Raw genomic sequence first — 7,801 nt, 5'->3', positions numbered from 1 at the left:
TGTGTATACCATCAGGACCAGAAGACTTGTTGCAGTTTGCCCAATTTGAGACCACCAGTGGGACATGAATATGCGAGTTGGTTTTTGGAAATATCACTCAAAACACCATGGAATCAACAAAATGCTCACCTTCGCTAATACACATGGAAAAAACATCCATCACTAAAAATTCAATTTAAACATTTAAAAAAGCCAAACAAACTTCTAATAAAACACGACGTTATCGAATAAAATTGACACAGTTTACATACAAATTGTTAAGGCTAGCCTTGATTTTTTTTTTTAAATTAAAAGACACCTATGCTTGATAAGTAGATAACATAATTGTTCCTTCCTTTACTTGAGCAGTGTTTCTATCACTCATTACTTTATTTAAAATATCAGAGCTATAGCATATGCAACGCTTCTTCTACAAACCCTTTGAAGGCTCCGTACATTGCTGTCCCAATTATTATGAAGAAACTACAGTGGCTGCAATGAACTGTCAAGAAACCTTGCCGCCTGTTAAAGAAAACACAATACAATAATGCAACACTTCTTTATTTTATGATTTAAGTACATATAAAAAAGTAGAAAGTATGTTGTAAAATCACAACCAAAAAGCGCAGGAATAAAAAGTTTAGAAAGATAATCTATATGCAGACGTGGGAAATTACGAGTGTTACCACTTTCCATGGTCACCAATTGCTGAATGACGTAGTCCTCAAATGTCAGTTGCCACCGAATGATAAAGTCGCAACAAAATACTATAAGCGCCGAACGAAAGGCTGCTCTATAGGTGTACAATAATTAATAATTTTACTATTTTGAGGGAACAAAATTATTTTGTAGGAACGAAATAATTGCCTGTTGTTAAAGAAAACACAATACAATAATGCAACACTTCTTGATTTTATGATTTAACTATATATAAAAAAGTAGAACGTATACACTTGTAAAAGCACAACCTGAAAGCGCAGGATTAAAAAAGTTTAGAAAGATAGTCTTATATGCAGACGTGGGAAATTACGAGTGTTACCCCTTTTCATGGTCACCAAGTAATATATTTGTTGAACGATGTAGTTGCCAAATGACGTATTCCTCAAATGCCAGTTGCCGAATGCTGTAGTTGCTGCCGAATGATAAAGTCGCAACAAAATACTATATGCGCCGAACAAATGTCTGCTCTGTAGGTGTACCATAATTATACAAAATTTTACTATTTTGAGGGAACAAAATATTATTTTGTAGGAACGAATTATTTCGAGGAATGAAATCATTATTTTTGGGGGAACAAAATATTATTTCAAAAACGAAATATATTTCGAAGGGACAAAATATTATTTTGTTCTCTCGAAATGATTTTGTTTCCTCGAAATGATTTTGAGGAAACGAAATATTATTTTGAGAACGAAATGATTTTATTTCCTTGAAATAATATTTTATTTTTCTAACCCGTCTCTTTATGCGCTCCCTAGGAATTTACTGGGACACTCATAGATATATTACATTGTACTGTACAAAAAAAAATCAAACACTTGAAAAATCCTTTGGAGTGTTTTTCACACTTTTATTTCCACAAAACAATTATCGCTGATTAAAGTTTACCTTTTGAATGTATCATTGATGTACATACACATAAACATAATTATACTGTGTTTTGAAGTTATAAGAAAAAAACATTCTTTGCAAATTCTCTGTACCAATATGGCTAAATTAAAGCCGTGTTTTCTGGTTTTCCTAAATAAGGAAAAATGTATATAGTTTCTTACTCTGAAAATCATTGGTGAAGAAGCAACTTGAATGTAAACACATCTTTAGAATTTAATTAATAAGAAAATTACTAGCCTTTTCGAAATCAAGAACAAAAACTTAAATTTATTTTCATTATTAAAATTATCTATTTAGAACTACTGCAATGATGTCAGAAAAAGACTTTTATGAATTATTGCAATAATAATACAGTTTATGAATTCTTCTCCGGCACTTTAATGACTACCTGTAAGAAAAAAAAATTAACATTAAAATAATAATTTTAAAAAGAAAGAAAAATATCATATATATTCAACGTATGACCTTCAATCAAACAATCAACAAGGATTTACAGTATGAGGTAGAGCCAAACCCATGAAGTGTTTCTTGGAGTCCGCAGCAAGATCACCACAAACGCCAGAAGTCGCAAGAAAATCGACAACACAAAAGAGCTATGTGTGTAGTTAGCAGACAGCTCTTGTGTGTGGGAGGTCTTAGGTAAAAGAGTTTTGTTAAAGATGGGAGTTGGCCCTAGAGAGAGAAGCTTGGAAAATTAACCTCATCGTAGTATACAATACCGTTACCAAAACATGTATAGTACTGTAGTATGGTTACAACTCTTAAATGAAAAAAGACACTTAATTGGGATATTTATATGGAAATAAATATTATGTTATTGAATATATATTCTGTAAGAAATTTTAAACACGAAAGTGACTTACTGTCTTAACCTCATGATATTCTTTCAATGAATCCTCTCCCCTAAAAATAAATTAATCAAAAAATGTCAAATTGATATCAAAGTGAAAATCCTTGGCTCATGTGCTTATATCAATTAACAACAATTTGAACATGAACACTTGTGCGTAGAACATTAAAGCTAAGGGTAAACTTACAGGTCCCTGCCAAACCCAGACTGTTTGTAGCCACCGAAAGGAACTGAAGGTCCACCAACATTGTAGCAATTAACCCTAAAAATGTAAACAAACACAATATTAACTAGAGCAGTCACTCTATAGCGTGCATACCTCCACCCTGTGCCTGAACAATATGCAGAGGGTGCATGATGGGCAATTCCATTTTTTCCACCCTGTGCCTGAACAATATGCAGGGGGTGTATGATAGGAGATTCCATTATATTCCACCCTGTGCCTGAACAATATGCAGAGGGTATATGATGGGTGAATCCATTATTTTCCACCCTGTGCCTGAATAATGGGCCGGAGGTGTATGATGGGCGATTCCATTCTTTTCCACCCTGTGCCTGCAAAATATGCAAGGGGTGTATGATGGGAGATTCCATTTTTTTTCTATTCTGTGCATGAATACCAAACAATATGCAGGCAAGCCATTTTTATGTTTGGGGTTAAAATCTCGGTGACCTTGACATTTGACCTGTTCTTCCCAAAATGTAATCATCTCTTAAACTTCCTTAAAGCTCTGTCCACACTATTTAGTTTCATGTGTCAAGTAAATGAATGTGATATGACGTCAGTATTATGACATCCACTTGTAAGACCTGCAATACAACACGAGCAACAATTTCATTAGTGCACTAGTTACATGAGTAACTTTGAAAAAATGATAAATAGGTGGTACAGTGTGGTAGTCAAGTAATGTATTATATAAGCATACCTTTTCCAAATCCCATTCGATCTATCGAAAATATTTAAGCCAAATACAGTCACTTAGATCTATTTGAATCACAATGATAACGTTGAAGATGCAAAATCATTAAGTACTAAGTCACTGTATGCTAGTAGAAAATTCAGAAAATGCTATGATAGCAAAGTAAATCTGTGTCTCGTTTCAGAAAATGCTATGATATAGCAAATTAAATATGTATCTCGATCGTTTCAGAAAATGCTATGATATAGCAAAATAAATCCTTAAACGTGTCGCTATAATGCTTTAATTCAGCCATTTTTAAAGCTGGCCTAAGGTAGTAACAACTTCTCAATTCAAGACATTATTAATTAACCAGTCGTGTAAATGTCATCAGAATAATTTCTAATAGTAAGGCCTACATTGTATATTTATAACAATAGCCTACAGGCCTATTAAATGTTTACTTTGGTACTCACCCGCTGTGTCTTTCTCTGTTTACAACCTCCTCCGCTGCTCACACTAGAAGAATAATGAACCCAGAGGTAACGGAAAACTCTTGTGTTTAACCGGTATATTCAAAATAGGAGGCTTAACTTTGATTGGATGTTATTGTATGCATGGTTGGATTAAAACAATAACATCCAATCAAAATTAGAAATTTGTTGACAAATAATGTAACTGTTAAAATAACAAAAGCCTAATGCCTAATCTAAGGCACCTGTTTGATACTACTAGTCATTAATTTGTGAATTCTTTCTCGCCCATACTTTTAAGCTGATTGATACCGTTTTAGTGTAGTATATGCGAACTTAATTTGTTTTAGGCCTATATTAAGCCTAGGTATTTTTTTTTATTAATGTAAAGACGGAAGATATGAAATAAATATGATAGGCAATTGATGTAACAATAATACAGATCCGGATGGGCCTGCCCACAGGGCAAGATCTATGATTTTGGTTGCTTATAGCAACCCGTAGCTGTCTGTCTAGCAGTTACGGCGTAAGCCCCCACCCCCATCGGACAAATCAAGGGCCCCCCGGCAGAGCTCGTCGGGCAGTCAGACCAAAAAAAATTAAATATAGGCCTACACCAAACCAAACTATATGTCTTTCACACTGCGTAAGTGCCATTTTCCGGCCATCCAGAGCTCCCTATTTTTAGAAAAATCTCATCTCCCAAACCCTCCACCTCCTCAGGCATACAAGCTTCACCCCTTGTCGGACAGCTTAGCCCCCCCCCCCCCCGAAAATGTATCCCAGAGCAGCCACTGTCTAGGCTAGGCCTATGCAGAATGTGGCCCTATGCTACTAAAGAAACTGCATTGATAGACCTACAGGTTATTTAATACATTAATTGTATACAATACAAATTGCAATACAGACATTGGAAAGTTAATATGTTTAATTTAATTAAATATTTAACATTCAGTTCCCCTTCTCTTGTGTAATATAGCCGGCGATTTTGTGAAACACTAAAAAGTAATAAATCTTAACTTCCGCAGTTATGTTGTGATAGAAGTTGTAATTTTAATTTATTACGCCCATTTTTACTTCCAGTAAGATAATTAGTTCATGGGATTAATGTTGGAAAATCCACAGACTATAGCACAGTATTAAGATCTTATAATATACATGATGGCGTTCTCCGCGATTTCTTTGTACTGTAACAGTAACAAAGCAATATAGGGCGCCATCTGGAGTCCCGCCATTACAATTACATTTGCATTTTTGACATCTACGTGCAAATTCTAGAACAACCGCCATAGAGCTGGAACTCTACCACCATAGTAACAAGGACGCCCTCTCTCAATTACAATTACTTTCTACTTTACTGAACATAGACGCTTCTATTTGTTAAAAGTAGAATTGTGGAGAGCGCTATTATATCTTGCAATTATAAGATCTTTGGTGGAAAGTTTTTCTTACTCAGCACTATTCATTAAGCACAAGCTAGTCTAGTGGTTATGGCGCCGGCTAATTTTCTGGAGGTCGTAAGTTCGATTCCCACCCATAAATGTATATCGCAAGCATTTAGGAACGATGAATGTAGGCAAAAATGGCCCCGGTAAAAATGGCCGAGGAAAAAATGGCCCCGGAAAAAATTCCCCCGGTAAAAATGGCCCTAGTAAAAATGGCCCCAAATGACAAGTAGGTAGAAATGGCCCCAATGAAAAAATTCAGTTTTTTTTTTAATCTTAAAATATTTAAATACTAGCTGTAACAAGCAAAAATTGAATCAATAACAAATACAGTTACACAATAGTTGCCAAATGACGTACTGAGAGATTATCGGAAACAATGGCCATTGAATAACATTTTTTGATAGTAGAAATAAGTTTTAAAAACTACACTAACAAAGTAGAGGAATGAAATACATACCAAACACACAACAACCAAAATATGCAACTCATAGATTACCACAAAATTCACTTTTGTTAAGTATCAAATGAAATAACTTTATATGTTATAAACAGTGCAAATAAACAGTAGTGTAACAATATTCTAAACGCTTTAATAATAAACGCTTTACCGCCACCTATAGACGATGATTTAAGTTGTTGCAAAGTGTGAGAATTAAATGGCGCACGCCATGAAGTAAAGCATATTTTATCGTTCTATACTTGTATAATTAACTACAAGCTTATCTTAACATGGTTGCAGCGGTGGTGAATTAATCAGCAATTACTCCTGCACCAATGGGACCTAATCTGCTTCAAACCTGTATACATCAAGGACAATTCCTGTAGAGTACGTGAGTCATCTCCCCTCTATTTACTACTACTGTGACTACTATATTAGAGGCCTAGACCTACACGACTGTTCAGCATTATGAGCTTGCCGACTGGCCCTGACGCCGACGCGTCAAATGAGGTTGAACCAAATAGCTCCAGTAACGCCGGCCTTGGTTCTACTGCATACAAGAAACCACAGATTCATCCACCGACGCCTTTCAATCCAGAAGGTGATGATGTTGCCGAGGTTGCAGAGAGATGGAAAATGTGGAAACAAATGTGGGGAAATTATTGCACTCTGACAAATTTAGCAAGTCAACCCCAGCCATACAAAACGGCATTATTACTCCACAGCTTAGGACCAGCGAGCCTAGGAGTATACAATGGTTTAAAATTTGATGACCCTGCTGATGCTCAACAAGTAGATAAGATTCTGCAACAGCTCGATAGCCACTTTCTTGGTCAGCAGCAAGAATTTTTTGAACGTTTTAAGTTCAACAAAAGAAACCAGAATGCGGGAGAAACTATTGAACAATATATCACTACCCTAAGAAATATGTCAAAGACCTGTGGATTTTGTGCATGCATGAAGGACAAATTGCTTATGGACCGACTACTGATGGGAGTAACTAATGATAAAATGAGAGAAAAGATGGCTTCCACTCATAATCTCACTCTACCTGAGCTATAGAAATTTGTTAAGCTATTGAAAATGCAACAGTACAGATGAAAGCAATTAGAGATAAATAAAAAAAATATACCAACCTAAACAGCAAAGATCAAAGAAACAAATCAATCATGATGCAGCCTCAAAGCCAAGAAGTTTTACAAGACTCTGCAAATTCTGCAGAAAAGACCATCATTTCCGGAAGGAAGAATGACCCGCATGGGGAAGGACCTGCAGTGACTGCGGATGAAAAAAACCACTTTAAAGCATAAGAAAAGTGCATGTAGTTCAACGTGAATATACCTCTTCCTCAGATGGAGAGAGCATAAGTCACATATCTAAAGTCAATGCTGTAAGCCGTAACCGAGGTAAACCGATATACTGCAACATGGAGATTGATAGCAAACCTGTAAAGTTCCAAATTGACAGTGGGGCCACAGTGAACTTGGTTCCTCAGAAATACGCCACCAACATTGACAAAGAAGAGATCAAACCGAGGATGTGGAACAATGCCGGAATGAATGCATTGGGCCTGACAACTGTCAAGATGAGAAACCCATCTACCAGGAAAAATACAAAGTACACTGCGTTGTGAAGAAGACTTAACTCCCATCCTAGATCGAACTGCAGCTGAAGCGATGGGCTTAATTACAGTCAATTACGATAACTTCATGCAAGTCAACTCTGTCAATTCACATTTACCCAACTACATCAAGGAATATGAAGAAGTTCTTGATGACACAAAGACTGGAGTTCTACTAGGAGATAAAGTTCACATTACTATAAGCGAAGATGCTATGCTAATTATAAGGCCAGCGAGAGGAGTTCCAGAGGATCTGAAAACTGCTGTAAAAATGAAGATTGACACACTGGTTCAGCAAAACGTATTGAGCAAGATTGATGACCCAACAGACTGGGTCAGCCAAATGGTAGTGGCTAGGAAGAAATCTGGAGGCATTAGATTTTGTATTGACCCAGGTAACCTCAACCGATACCTACCACGAGAACACCATCCACTGCCGGTACTCTCAGACATATTGCCAAATCTTAACAATACACAGTAT

General features: G+C 36.1%; 1 long non-coding RNA gene across 1 annotated transcript; it reads right to left on the bottom strand.

The window, feature by feature from the left end:
• Positions 1 to 1,525: 1,525 nt before the first annotated feature.
• On the bottom strand, positions 1,526 to 3,864 carry LOC117119569. The gene is made up of 4 exons (XR_004447208.1): positions 3,816 to 3,864; positions 2,628 to 2,702; positions 2,454 to 2,493; positions 1,526 to 1,978 (listed from the first exon to the last, which is right to left on the bottom strand). It is a non-coding gene; the product is annotated as an uncharacterized LOC117119569 (long non-coding RNA).
• Positions 3,865 to 7,801: the final 3,937 nt, after the last annotated feature.

This window comes from Anneissia japonica, unplaced genomic scaffold, assembly GCF_011630105.1.
Source record: "Anneissia japonica isolate Jap-2015-1 unplaced genomic scaffold, ASM1163010v1 scaffold287942_len87506_cov169, whole genome shotgun sequence".
NCBI classification, from domain to species: Eukaryota; Metazoa; Echinodermata; class Crinoidea; order Comatulida; family Comatulidae; genus Anneissia; species Anneissia japonica.
This window is presented reverse-complemented; position numbering and strand designations above follow the sequence as displayed.